The sequence below is a fragment of the Pinus tabuliformis genome, chromosome 3_1 (assembly GCF_031772625.1).
Source record: "Pinus tabuliformis cultivar Carrire ecotype Pingquan chromosome 3_1, CPIR1, whole genome shotgun sequence".
Lineage (NCBI taxonomy): Eukaryota > Viridiplantae > Streptophyta > Pinopsida > Pinales > Pinaceae > Pinus > Pinus tabuliformis.
In genome coordinates, this window is record NC_142301.1 from 21,154,803 (window position 1) to 21,169,525 (window position 14,723).

Consider the following 14,723-nt stretch of genomic DNA (forward strand, 5'->3'; position numbering starts at 1 on the left):
TTGGAAAATTTTTGCAAGAATTGGTAGCACATTATGAGGATACAAAGAGCAATAACTTCTTTAGCCAATTGATAAATCTCAAACAAAATGGTTCAATGGCGGAGCACATTGAGGACTTCCAAAGATTGAATATCAAGGTAAATGATATTCCAGAGGAGCATAGGATTGATGTCTTCATAGGGACTTTAAAGGATAACATCCAACATGAGGTTCGCCTTTGGGAACCTAATTCATTGGAGAAGACATTCAAGGTGGCAAGAAAATTTGAAAGAAAAATTATGGCAACAAGGATGTCTACCGCTCATAAATATAAGGATGGAAGTGTTGCTACTCCTAGCCTCACACAACCTACAAGGTTGACACCACAACAACTGGAGGAAAAAAGAGAAAAAGGGCTATTTTACAGTTGTGATAGCAAATACACTAAGGGTCATAAGTGTGCTAAGAAGAAATTATTTTACATAGATTGTGAAGAGGAGGAAGAATATGAACAAAAAACATCAAAAGAAGATGATCTACACCAGGAACCAACCCTAGAGAAAGAAGAAAGGAATTCGACCATATCTTGTAATGCATTGGCAAGAATTACCACTCTTCAAGCCCTCAAGATAAAATGATATATCAAGAAAAAAAGTTAATAGTGCTGATCGATTCTGGTAGTACCCATAATTTTATTCATTGTAATATAGCCAAGGAATTGAATTGTTTTCTATATCTATCACTAGAGTATCAAGTGATGGTTGTGTAACGACCTATCTATAATATAGAGAACACAAGAATATTAGCATGCATATGATAGCTACATATGCATGTATCGCATGCACTGCACTAGTATTTAATATTTATATACTAAATTAACTATAAGTATTAAATATCATGACACTTCTTCAAATAGAAGTTATATTCACCCATCAACACCCATATTGCTTAATGCATCATGATTAATGGCAAATACCAATGATATAAATTTAAAATGTATAACGTAAAAATAATTATAAAGAGATAGATGTTAAAAATTAAGCTAATCTTAAAAGATGGTTATATAATTATATATCTTAGAATATTAATAAATTATATTAATAAATTAATAAAATGATAAAAAATAAATTAAAGATAAGGTACCTAGTATGAACCTAGGACCTTTATATTAAAAACAAACAAAAAAGAATATTAAACCAAAACTCATAATACGTATCAATATACCTTTAAAAAAGAAATACATATCACGTGACATGGGAAGGGTGTCACCATAAGGAGAAGCGGTGGGTTGCTGGTGGAGGGGGCGGCCACCGCCAAGAAACAGCATATAGGGGGTAGGGAACAGTTTTGGAGGGGAGGGGGAGCAGAAGAAAGAACCAAGGGAAGAGACACACTGAAGAGGGGCGAAATTTATAAACCAGAGTTACCAACAGAAGGAGAACCTTGTTGTTCTCAGGTTTCTGGCACGGGGGAACAATCTGCTTCAAATGAGAAGCTTACTGGACTGAGTATCGAAGTTATGCTCAATTTGGCTGGGTGGTTTCGGTCTTTTGGTAATAGAAGCGGGAGCAGCTTGAGGCATCATAAACCGCAGGAATACAGGTAGGTACTCGATACCACACTGAGTAATTTAGTTATATGAATGTTGGTTAAGTCATTTAAGCTGCAAACAAATTTGAAGAAAACACATATTATGTTTTAGAGCTTTACATTTCTGGTTAAATGACTTAGATCCTTACAGGTTGCAAATGGAGGAACTATAAATTGCTCAGGGAAGTGCTATAATATCAATCTAACCATGGGGGAATATGTATTGAATAGTCCAATGCTTTCTATTCCAATGGGTCGTGCTGATGTTGTATTAGGAGTCCAATGGTTAAAATCTTTGGTGACAATAACTTCTAATTTTCAAGAACTTTTATTGAAATTTTCCTGGGAAGGAAAAGAAATGACTTAAGGGGCATCGTAGGGAAACCAAGGAAGATAATTAGCTCTAATGGGGCATGACAAAGCTTTTAAAGAGAGAACAATGAGGCATAATTGCATAATTATGCTCTCTAGATGTTCAAACATCAAAATCATCCGTTTCCCCAGATCTTCAAAGAAGCTTGGACAATCATTCCAACGTATTTGAGACTCCCAAAGGCCTTCCACCTATTCGTGGTCATGATCATGCTATTCACCTGATTCCAGGAAGCATTCTTCCAAACATCAGAGCAACATATATCCCTATGCCCAAAAGAGTGAAATTGAACGCATGGTTGCAGAAATGCTGGAGGAAGGTATAATTCAACCGAGCCAAAGCTCTTTCTCTGCTCCAGTAGTATTGGTACACAAGAAGGATGGATCATGGCATATGTGTTCGGATTATAGGGAGCTCAACAAACTCACTCTGAAAGATAGATTTCCCATTCTTGTCATTGATGAATTGTTGCATGAATTACATGGAGCAATTTACTTCAACAAGTTGGATCTTCATTCAGGATATCATCAAATTAGAATGAAGGCTGAAGACATTCTGAAAACAACATTCAGAACTCATGAAGGTCATTATGAATTTTTGGTCATGCCTTTTGGCCTTACTAATGCACCTTATGATATTTAAGATGGGAAATTACTGAGAGGTGGGGGGGTGAATTAGTAATTTAAATTCTTTGTGTTTGCTCAACTTAATCTTTTTCTTATGCAGTCAATGATTTATGTTTGTGCTCAATAATTATTGAATTCCTTTTGCAGATTTCAAGGAGAGGTTTGCAAATTTGTTTACCAAGAATTCAAAGCATTCACACAATACACAAGAATTAAACACATGAAGACATCAAATATAAGTGGAAACCCCGAAGGGAGAAAATCACAAACTTAAGGCTGAAAGTGATGTGAAGGCAAGTTGCTACTCCTTTTTACATCAGATTTTTGTAGGCTCCAACCTACAAGAGGCTCCTACCTCAAAGGAAGCTCCAACTCCCACAAGTTTTCTGCAGGCTACAACCCACAGGAGGCTCCTACCTCAACATGCTACAACATGTTCTTTTTCAAGCTGCAACATAGAAAAGAATAGAAATTTTTCAAGTCACACATGCTGGTTACCTCATATCGAATTCTGCTGTCAAGTTTTTTGCTGAATTGCTTCTTCTTTTCACTCTTCTTCTCTTCTGCTACTGCTCATTCATTCTCTGATGCAGACTCCTTCACCTCAAAAAAAGATACATCTTTTTCATTCCACATTGTATATATTATAAGCAAGCCCTCTTGGCTGTTTGTATTATTTGGAGGAATATGAAATGAAGCATAGTCTTTTGGACTTCCAAAACTGCTCACAAGCGTTTCTTTTCATTTTTGGTTCTGAAAATTATTTGTAATATAAAATAGAGCTGAAATAACAACTCATTCAATAATAATTACAAGAGACAAATCAGATTTGTATTATCTACATTTTCTGTTCAAACAAATATATGTATTTCAGCTTTTGTCTCAATGTTTAGCCTTCACATTGATTAGCATAGTCTTTGCACTTCACATCACTTTCAGCCTTTTATATTCAACATTCAACATTTATGTACACTTTCCATTCAACATAAATTAATCGATCAGCTTGATTTGACATCAATGCCAATATTGCCAACACCTTCCACATCTCAACGTTCGATGAATTCCATTTTCAAACCTTGCCTTTGAAAATTTGTGTTAGTATTTTTTGATGATATACTAATCTACAACAAGTCTTGGAAGGATCATGTTCAACATGTTGACAGGGTGCTCAAACATTTGGAGGAGATGTAAAAACCTCCAAATGTTTCTTTGGGATACAAGAGGTGGAATATTTGGGTCATATTGTATCTCATTAGGGTGTTAAGGTAGATCCTAACAAAATTAAAGCCATCAAGGAATGAAAAATCCCCACAACCCTAAAGCATCTTCAAGGATTTCTTGGGTTGACAGGGTATTATCGCAACTTTTTTAAGAATTATGGGAAAATAGTAGCACCTCTAACAACATTATTGAAGAAAGATGCATTTTTTTGGACTCCAGAAGCAACTAAGTCCTTTGAACATCTTAAAGAGGCAATGTACCAAGCTCCAATTTTAGCTACTCCAAACTTCACAAAAACCTTTATGGTGGAATGTGATGCCTCAGGAAATGGAATTGGTGTTGTTTTAATGCAAGAAGGAAGACCCATTGCTTTTGAAAGTCATCCAATCAAGGGAAAGTATTTACACAAACTTATTTATGAGAAGGAAATGTTGGCAATACTACATGCCCTGAAGCAATGGCGCCCTTACCTAATGGGAAGACACTTCAAGGTAAAAACAAATCATGATAGTCTTAAATATTTTTTGGAACAAAGATTATCTTCAGAAGAGCAACAAAAATGGGTCACTAAGATGTTGGGTTATGACTTTGAAATCATCTACAAAAAAGGGAAGCAAAATGTTGTTGCAGATGCACTCTCAATAAGGGATGAGGATGTGGAAGAATTGCTCTATGCCATTTCTATTATCTAACCTGACTGGATAACTGAAGCAAGGGAGGAATGGAAGAATGACGAAAACGTGTGGACACTCATTCAAAAGTTACAGTGGTGGCAATGGACAGACTGAAAGACGAAATTGGCCTAAACGCAGCCCAAAGAAAACTAGCTGTAGGCGTTGCAAAATATTTTTGTAGCGCCCTTTTAAAAAACATGTAGGTGCTACGAAATATTTTCGTAGGGCTTCTAGAAACTCTGTTTTCAACTTTTGGAAGGCAAAACGACTTGCTCTCTCTGCAGCTTGGCTCTCCCCCGTCCTAACACGTTTCCCATGCTCAAAGAACGATCTCCTCCCACCTCTCTCCGTCCAACGTTCCCTTTTCGATTTCAAAGGTCTGAATTTCAGTTGGAAAGAAAAAGAAACAAATTCCGCTTGCACAAAGAACAAAGTTGCTGCAAAATACAGTTCGGGGGTCACGTTAACAAGCACGCATAACTACCACAACTTAGAAATCGAATGTCTACAATCAGATAATGCCACAGGCTTTGGTCACACAAATTCTGGAATGTAATCACAATTCAAACCAGAGATAATAACACAGATTTAGGAATAAATGTGCTGCGCACAACTTTTTATTTATTTCACATGTATAGACTCGGAGCTAGGAGAAGAAGCTCTCTCTCCTCTCCAATCGATGCCTCCTTTTATGCACAATCTTTGCAACTAATTCACTTCCCTTTCTCTCTAATTGAGGGAAGTCGAAAAGACAACAACAAAAATGACTCTTGCATTCCTAGACTCTTCAACTTATTCGAATTTTGTATTTACATTAAGTATTTAAAATCTTATCAAAGGTGACAAAATCGATTTTCCAGCTCAACATGTGGCCAATCCACCACATTGTCAAGCTCCCTCCATTTCTTCATCATGAGCTTGGTCTAATGCTTCGGCATCATACTCCCCAGTAAGGAAAGCTCATGAGATCCTGTTCATAAGGTCCTCTACAGAGTATCCTGCCTTCTGTAGAGTTGCGACACTCATCCATGTGGAATCCTTCATTGGACGGTCCTTCCACTTCACCAAAAATTCTAGATACTCTTATCCCCTGGTATGCTTTGCGACTCTGGTGTCCAAGATTATTTCAGCTTCCGGATCCTCTGCCACAGGCATCTGCTTCATCCAACTCTGCTCATTGACTTCTCCACTGCTCCCATTCGTTGTGGTGGCACCTTCATCACCAACTCGATAGGGGTACAAATCAACCACATTGAAGATATGTGAGATACCTATGCCCATAGGTAACTCCAATTCATAAGCATTCGCAAAATATTTTCTGAGTATTCTGCAGGGTCCTATTTTCTTCATTTTGAGTTTGTTATATTCCCCTCTCAGGAATCTCTCTTTCCTCAGGTGTGCTAAGACCATGTCCCCTACCTCAAAGTTTACCTCTCTTCTTAAACCTGCTCTTTTTTTCTTACTTGTAGCTGCTGTCCTGTAGCTTTTGTTTGTTCTCCTCATTTAAGTCACTCATTGTTGCTGCTAAATCCTCCCCATCAACACTCCTTTGTTCAAGTTTTCCCAAATCTCTCAGCTCACAAAATCCTCTAGGATGCATTTCATACGAGATCTGAAACAGACTCTTCCCGGTGCTCTTATTTAGTGAATGATTGAATGCAAACTCAGCTTGAGCTAACACACGATCGTACTACTTGGGATGCTCTCCCACAAGACTCCTCAATATGTTCCCTAGACTCTTGTTCACAACAATTTGCCCATCATATTGTGGATGATAGGCTAAGTTGAAGTTCAATTTTGTTCCAAGCTTCTTCCACAAAGTCCTCCAAAAATGTCCTGTGAACCTGGTGTCCCTGTCAGAGATTATACTCTTTGGCAAGCCATGCAATTAGACAATCTCATTGAAAAAAAAATGAGCCACATGTGTAGCATCACTAGTCTTGCAACATGGGATAAAGTGAGCCATCTTCGTAAATCTGTCCACAACTACAAGTATAGAGTCCTTACCTTGCTGCGTCCTTGGTAAACCCAAAACAAAATCCATACTCATTGAGTCCTATGGTCTGCTAGGAATGGGCAAAGGAGTACACAGTCAAGCATTTTGACTACTCCCCTTCGCATGTTGATATACTCTGCATTTGCCTACATATTTCTGCACATCAACCTTGTTAAAATTGGCAACTAGGGCCAAATTCCACCTTGGGACAACTCATTTGATGGAGATGATGACTGCATTGGATTCCTCTTTTCGAGAGGTCCAAGATTGATATAAAGATCATCTCATTTAGACAAACAAAAGTGTGATTTTGAATTTATGACCACACATGTGCAAATTGTTCAGGTCGACCTTAGCTAAATATAGGCTTAAGAAGCCCAATGGATGTGTCTCTTCACCCACAACAAAGTGTATAAATAGAAGAGACCTCACACCTCATTTGGACATCCATCACTCACACATTATTCTCTCTCTCTTCATCAGATTGGTTCGTACAACTCTTGGGAAACCTCTTTCTCTCTCACACGTGCGACTAGGAGGACATATTTTCTGGGCAGAATTACAGGCTGAATTTCAGAGTTTAGGGACAGGTTTGACTAGCGTTGACCAAGGTGCATTTGACTGAGTTTGACTTTGGTTTTTGGGTCAAAGATTCGTTTTTCTCAAGCCGCACTACTGGCACAAAAATAGAGGTATTCTGGGCTAGTTGACCTGCGTTGACTTCAGGTTTGAATGCAGAAAATTAAAGCAGTCTTCTCTCTCCTTTGACCGAGTTTGACCACGCTGTTTTGGGCTGAATTTATCCTCCTGATTAGGCCGAGTTTGACCAAGGAAGACCGGGTGCTTCAAGGAAGAATTGCTATTGTTTTGATTATCATTGACCTTCTGGTTAGGGCCAAAGTTTACCTGTAGTTGACTACAGAATTTGACAGGGCTCATTTGACTTTGTATTGGGCTAATCAATTTAACTTTTGTACTCTCTCTCTCTGCTGAACTATTGAATAATAATAAGAAGATTTGATTAAAGGTTTTTCCCCACATTGGGCTTTTTCCATGGTATCCACCAAATCCGGTGTTCTCTTGTCTTGGCTTGTCTTCAGACTTCTGCATTTGTTTTATGTTCTATTTGCATTTACTGTCAATATGATTTATGGTTAATGTGATTGCTACAGGAAATAATTGGAAATTGGTATTGGGCTGCTAAAGGAACATTGAAGTAAATTGTGCTAACTAAGCATAGAACATACGATTGTTATCTAAAATTAACATGGAATTAGAGCCTAGGTGAAGACAAAGCCCAAGAAAGGGTGAGAAAAGCAATATCTAAAGAAAGCTGTTGGGCAATAATTTTGACCTAACTTCAATGACGACTACATCATACTTCAAATTTGAGGACAAGCTCAAGGACAAATTCGACTATCATGCATGGAAGATGTCTCTGGATTTGACTTTGGAAGAGAATGACACTATGGACTATGTAAAGGGAAGAGTGGTGGAGGCTCCTTCAAATGCACCTGTTGCTGCAAAAATAAAGTACAAGAAAGCTGAGGTCAAAGCTAAGAAAATTATTGTAGATTCCATTCACAAGCCTATGGTTGCCTATATTTCTGATTTGGAAACATCTAAGGAGATGTATGACAAGCTAGTTGGGATGTTCAAAATAAACAATGCAAGTCAAGTCCTCTTTCTCAAGAACAAGCTAAAAGATATCAAGATGGATAGAGGAGAGTCCATTCAATCCTAATTCATGAGGATTATCGAAATCAAGAATGATCTTCTATCTATTGGAGAAGTTGTTGGTGACAGGGAGCTCACTCTTATTGCACTTGGAGGTCTTACAAGAGAATGGGATGTGTTTAACACCACCATCCTCAACAATGACAGGATTCCGGGTTTTGATGAATTATTGGCTAGATGCACTCAAGAAGAAATAAGGATGATGGAAAGAGATAAGCCCTCAAATGGAAATAATCCTACCGCTTTCTCCGCTCATGCTAAAAGGAAGAACAATGTTGGTCCAAGAAGACAAGGTCAAGGATTTAAGCCGGGATTCAAAGAAGGAAGAAAAGGAAGATGCTTCAATTGCAACAGGTTTGGCCACTATGCTAGAGAGTGTCCTCACAAGAAGGATACTCCAAGGGATGATGACAACAACAACCACAACAACTACAACAACTACAAAAGCAATGGAAATCAAAGGAACAACAAGTTCACCAAAAAAAGAAAGAGGAATGCTCCCGCTGCTCGATATGGAAATGGTCGTCCTCCCAAAAGGTTGAAAAACTCCAGGTATGAGGAACCTAACATTGTAGATAAGCAAAATGAATTTTATCTTATTTCTGCCCTCACCACTGCCTCTCCTCCGGACATTGGATAATTGGTTGATTGATAGTGGTGCCTCAAGGCACTTCACTAGGTACAAGGAGGCCCTCTCAAATTTGGTTGAAAAGAAGACAAATTTGGAGATCATACTTGGGGACAATGCCACCTACCCCGTGAAAGGGATTGGGACTGTCACTCTTCACTTGAATCAAGGTCAAATCCTTCATCTACAAGAAGTATTGTATGTACTTGATTTGAAAAAGAACCTGGTATCTATTTCTGCGATGGAAGATAAAGGCTTCAAGGTAACATTCGTTGATGGGAAGGTACGTGTTTGGCAAAGGAACCTGAAAGATGCATTTACACTTGGATTTAGGGTTGAAGGTCTCTATCAGGTTGGAGGAAGTCCTTTGGGAGCTATGACTTGCGATACTTCTCTTCAATCTGAATTATGGCACCGAAGATTTGCTCACCTTCATTACAAAGCCTTACCTAATGTAAGGAAGATGGTCACAGGTATGCTCGATTTCAACATAGATCATGAAGGAGTTTGTTAAGGTTGTGCAGCTGGAAAACACACAAGAGGACCATTCCCTTTAAATGAAAGTGTTAATCTAGGTTGTCATTGATGTCAATATAGCTGTGTTTGTGATGGAAAATTCTTTGATACATGATTGCCCATTGATGCCCATTGATCATAATGCTTAAAATTTGATATATGATGATATGATGAGATGGAGGACCCAAGTGGGTTGAACAACAGGAGGTCAATTGAACAACAAATAACGCGTCAATTGAACAACAATTTAACAGCAATTGAACAACAACTGAATAGCGATTGAACGTCAATTGAACAACAATTGAACAACAATTGAACAACAAATGACGCAGGAGGTCAATTGATCAGCAATTGAACAACAAATGACGCAGTAGATCCAGTAAAGCAATAGGAGCAAGAAGCCAAAGAGTAAGATGAAGAGTTTATCAAAAGCCATTAAAGAAACAAGTCACAGGAGCAACAACTATCGGAAGAGCGGGGGTAGGAAAGTACGAACTTCCTTGATCGTGACTGAAGTCCCGCACTCAATCCTAGCCGTCGATCTCATAGTCAACCCTTAGATCACGGTCAACTGCGGGGGTTAACGCTGTTTTTAATCCATGTGCCAGTCGAAGTCCCACAAACCATCGATTGCTATAAGGCTGTGGACCCGACGGGTTTATTAACAACTGTTTATTGAAATATTGCATCCACCGCATCACGAGTCTTAAAGCCTTGCCACATTGAAATCCGCCGATTGCGATATGTATGCGGACCCGCTGCACCATTATAATATGTCCTAAAGAAATATCGCATCCGTCGCATATCGCAAGTCTTGAAGAAATGTAACGATGGTAAATTGCGATTGCGATTGATGATGTGGATGTGGGACCTCATTGGGTATGGTCTCTCCTATGAAATCCTCCGTAAATAATGAGTCTATTGTATGAATGTTAAAAAAGGGCTTCTCTGATATAATTTTAATATGCAACATCTATTGTAATTCAGCCTCTCTTTTGAATGAACGTGTTTTTTGAGTATTGGTGAACTTGAAGAGACAGAGGAAGCCGAAGATCGGGAAGCTGAAGGTCGAGCGAGCGAAAAAGGAAGCCGAAGATCAAGCGAGTGAAGAAGGAATCCGAAAGGTCGAGTGAGCGCACAGGAAGCCGAAGATCAAGCAATCGAAGAAGGAAGCCGAAAGGTCCAGCGGAAGAAGAAAGGAAGCCAAAGCGCGAGCGAAGAAGGAAGCCAAAGGGTCCAGCGGAAGAAGAAGGAAACCGAATGTCAAACATTCTGTTGACTGGGTTATTTATTGAAAAGCTCGGACCTGTGTTTAAAAGTGATTTCAGATAACAGTTCAAAAGGACGCTCTGCGGATCTAAGAAGATTATTTGAGTATGAATAGGGGAGGGTTGTTTTTTTTTTAATTGAACGCACAATATGAAACTGCGACAATCACTCCTTTGAAGAAGTCATTCTTGAAGCAGTTACTCCTGAAGCCTCACTCCCGAAGTAGTTACTGTGACAGTAAGAACAGAGGGTCGAAACAAAGTTGTTTTGAAAAGACATTGAGGCCTAGCGTAGATATCTTGTTGATAAGTATCAACAGATCATGGAGACATAATTGGAGATCATGATGGCTATTTTGAAATCATCATGAGGTAACTTTGCAGACTCTGTATGGGCAATATAAAGAGTTGTGAGGACTCCTTCATATGAAGACATGTTGTCATTGATGATGTAGCATGGAGACTATAGTGAAGCTGTAGATTGACAGAATTCAGTGAAGAAGATTTTGGGAGTAGAGAATTACTACCAAACATATCCAGACAATATATAGCAGAGGGTTTGAGCCCTTGGGGTTGGTGCCTTTGACAAGACAGGGTTGGTGTCCTGGACGTTGGAGCCTCACAAGAAGTCCAAGTTGGTGCTTGGCAACTGGTTGGAGCCCTATATACATTGTACTTGATTTATTGTAAATATTATATTAATAAAAGCATTTATTCCTGTTGTTCATTTTGTGTTCTAAATATAAATGATTTAACTGGTAAAAATAACAATTGAAAAGGAATATTGATTCACCCCCCCTCTCAGTATTTCCAACAATTGGTATCAGAGCCAGTACCTTCACTCAAAGCCTAACAACTTGAGGGTCGATCATTAGAACACAAATGGAAAAGCCAAGGAAGAAAGTCTCCAATCCTCTTAAAGATGTGTCTCCCTCTACCACTGAAATAGAAGTCAATCAATTTGTGGAGGCTCCATGGTTCAATGGAAACTTTGATATATGGGAGGCAAGAATGAGAAATTTCTTAAAGACTCAAGGCATTGAACTATGGGAATCAGTGATTACTGATAACATGATGAATAGAGAATCCAAGGAGTACAATGCAAAAGCAATGAAGGCAATCTTGAATGGACTACCAGATTCTATAAAGAACAATCTAGGAAAATGTTCGTCAGCAAAGGGTATATGGGACAAACTTTATGACCTTCACTCAAAAGGAGCATTGACCATGACCACCAGTCAAGAAGATGATGGAAACCAAGAAGGAAATCTAGAACCCATCATAGAAGCTGAAAATGAGAATGATGACATCAAGGCTAAAGAAGACCTAGAAAATGAAGAGAATGAAAAAGACTTTGTAGAAGATCTCCTCACTAAACTTATGGCTGCCATGGAAGAGATTATCAATTTGGAAAAGGAAAACGAGGAACTTAATAAGAAAGTACTAGCTGGTGACCAAGACCAAACAAGGAAGAAATTTGACCTTGTCAAGCTTCAAGTACAAGAAAGGGATGAAGAGCTTGCCAAGCTTAAGAAGGAATTTCATCAAAGCAAAAGAAAGCATCATGAAGAAGTCATATCCATGACAAATCAATTGGATAAAGCAAAGAAACGGGAAGATACCTTGTCAAGTCAACTTGAACAAAGGCACAAGAGCGTGAACAAACTTGAAGAAGGGATTGCTCAGTACAAGGTAGAGGTCTCCTCTCTCAAATATCAACTACAAGAAGCAAGAAAGTTAGCACAAGGAACTGAGAAGACAACGCAAGCATTGGCAATCATAGAAGGACAGGTTGTTGAAGCAGAAAAGGAGAGAAACACCATGATATGTCAACTAAAAGCAAAGGATGGAGAAATCTTCAAATTAAAATCTAACATCAACCTTCTCAAGGCCGAAACATGTAAAGCTACAAGGATCAAGGAAGAAATGGAGAGCAGTCTAGCAAAGGAAAATGAAGAAATCTTCAAAATGAAGTTAGATATCATCTCCCTTAAATTAGAAGCAAATGAAGCAATACGTATTAAGGAAGAGATTGAGAAACAACTTGCTAAGAAGAATAATGATTGCGAAAAATTGGAAGAAGAGATTGTCTCCCTCAGGAAAAAGGTTGAAGGGATGGACAAAACCTTGAAGAGCTCTCAAGCCTTGGATGACATGCTCAACCATCAAAGATGTCCATTTGATAAATCAGGTCTTGGGTATGCAGGTGAATCCTCAAGCAAGAATGATAATGCTTCAAACAACAAGGATATGAGGAAGTCAGAAAGAAATGTTGATGCTCCTAGTTTCAGCAAAGGTAAAGATAAGAGTCAAGGTGATAATGAAGGAAGTCCTGTTCCAAGAAGAAATGCAAATGTTGTCAAGGATGCGAGAAGCAATAATTATCATCAAAGGATCTCAAGGCAGAAAGGCTTCAGAAGTACATTAAGGAAATCTCCATCTCCCAGGTACCAAAGTTTATTTTTTGGTTATTGTTATTCTTGTACAAACTTTGGACACATGGCAAAAGATTGTAGGGCTTATAATGATCCCCGTTAATCTTCGAGAAGCAATTTCGCAAGAAGAAGTCACGAATTCTTATTCATGAACAACATAGAATGCTTCAAGTGTCATAACATTTGTCATATGGCATGTAATTGTGACTTGATTTGGGCACCTTTTCAAGCTAGAACCATGCCAGAAAAGAAAGTTACACAAGTATGGAGAAGAAAGCAAATACAATCTGAAATCTCCTGAACCCTCCAGCGAACAACACATGTTGTTGACTTGATGAAGATATTCTTGATATTTCAAGTGTTTGATGATGGGATTCTGCCAAAAAGAGACCATGCATACAGTTAGGGGGAGCTTGTGATTCTTGATCATCATTACAAAAGCTATTCATGAAAGGGTCCTTATGAAATCCTTGTTGAGCTATATTAACAATAATCCTCTGATAAAGATCATTTCTCAGGAGCACTACATTGAAGAACATGATCTTGTAACCATTCTTTGGACTGTTGTTGAAGATGTTTTCCACTTGATCACTAAGCAGAATTTGGAGCAGCAGAGAAGGCCATCCAATGCTAGAGAAATAGGGCAAATAACTATGTTGTTGGTATTACAGAAGTTGAATGTCTCGACTCAAGGATATAATGTGAGAACAGGTAAATCAACGATAATAATAGCGGCTTTGTTTGAAGGGAAAATCAGCTACTAGTTTTTCAATTTTGTAGCAGTAACATGAATCTTGATATGATTCCGAAGTATATGAGGTGTCAGTTGTTAGAGGAAGATCTGGAAGGAAGGATTTATAAGGGCATAATGCCAGAAACAGGGGAGGAGGTGACTCTCAAGGTCGCTTACACACATTTTACAGAAGGAATTCCCCCCACTTCCATCAGAGAGATACCAATTTTACGGATGCTGTTCGACAACGCCTGCAACATCATCAAGTTGCGAGATGTGGAAGCCGAAAGAGTCAACACGACCAATTTCGCCTTCATATAGTATTTGATGATATGAAGTCGAATCTTTTTTTTACTTATCAACAGACATCGAACGTGGTCGCTCACAATATCGCCCTTGGTTATCAAGAAACTTATGTACGAGCTTGTGAAAGGCATTGCTTCTATGGATGGCCATGGCGTCATGCACAAAAGCTTGAATCCTAAAGCTATATGGATAGAAATGGAGGACGGGGAATTTGTGTCACTGAAGATCTCAAGGTTTTGTCTAGGAAGAGCTATCGATTTATCTGGCAAGGCTTATACGAAGAGGGTAGGGGTGCGCTGGTACGTATCTCTCGAACTGCTCTTGGGTCAGGATACCTACTATATTTCTGTTGACATGTGGAATGTCAGCTGCATTTTTGCTGAATTGTATAGAAGGGCGCTTCTCTTTGTGGGATGGAATAATTTCGAGATTCTTCAGGCGATCTTCAGCTTGCTCGGAACTCCAAATTAAGAAGTTTGGCCGAGAGTTTCACAACTCAGTTATTGGCATCCTTTTCCTCAATGGGAGCCCTGTGATCTCAGAATCGAAGTCCCGGATTTAGATGATGATGCTTTTGATTTGTTATTGAAACTGCTGTACTCGCTTGAAACTACATAAACATGTGAAAGAAAATATGGTTT

General features: G+C 38.7%; 1 protein-coding gene across 1 annotated transcript in view; it reads left to right on the forward strand.

Annotated features, from left to right (window-relative positions):
* The window catches only part of LOC149185566 (magnesium transporter, putative (DUF803)), a 396,376-nt gene that overhangs the window by 93,670 nt on the left and 287,983 nt on the right, over positions 1 to 14,723 (forward strand). The window lies entirely within an intron of this gene.